At 47.3% G+C, this 647-nt stretch overlaps 1 pseudogene; it reads right to left on the bottom strand.

Annotated features, from left to right (window-relative positions):
• Nucleotides 1-88: 88 nt before the first annotated feature.
• LOC114074256 overlaps nucleotides 89-647 on the bottom strand; it is a 48,529-nt pseudogene continuing 47,970 nt past the window's right edge.

The raw sequence follows: 647 nt of genomic DNA, 5'->3' as shown, positions 1-647 counted from the left end.
TTTCCCAAAGTTTGTGTTTTCCTCTTCGTTTCTCCTCTCTCTACTCGTGCGTTCTTTCTGTTTGTTTTTATTCCAACCCCTCTTTCTTTTACCCTAATTAACATATAATTAAGTGTGAAAGAGGACAATAAAACCCACTAATTAACTTAAGGTTACCTCTTTTAACCCCCAAGTAATTAGACTTATTAATATTAACCCTTTTACTTTATAATTAAGGAAGGAATAGTCCAATGCGTCCCTTAAAACGTGTGAAGAAATCCGATTCTGCCTGGGACTTGCGCAACTTGTGACGGGCCGTCGTGCCTACGACGGTCCGTCACGATGGTCGTCGCAACCTCCCCAAAGTCCAGGTGGACTGTGACGGCCCGTCACACCTGTGACGGTCCGTCCTGCACCTCCGTCCTGACGGTCAGAGACTCGTTTCCCGTACCAATTTCTCAAGAGTTGAAGTGTTTTGCGACGGGAGCTTACGACGGCTCGTCGTGGATGTGACGGCACGTCCTGCAGGTCCGTCACCGTTTACAGAGAGTTGATTTTAAGTACCCAATTTCAGAATTTCTAAGTATGCTGAAACGAGACCCTGCGACGGTCCGTCGTGCCTGTGACGTTCCGTCGTGGGGTCCGTTTCCTCAGCCAATTTTCCAGAA

The sequence above is a fragment of the Solanum pennellii genome, chromosome 10 (genome assembly GCF_001406875.1).
Source record: "Solanum pennellii chromosome 10, SPENNV200".
Classification (NCBI taxonomy): domain Eukaryota; kingdom Viridiplantae; phylum Streptophyta; class Magnoliopsida; order Solanales; family Solanaceae; genus Solanum; species Solanum pennellii.
The sequence above is the reverse complement of the archived record's forward strand: the minus strand, read 5'-3'. Positions and strand labels throughout refer to the sequence as shown.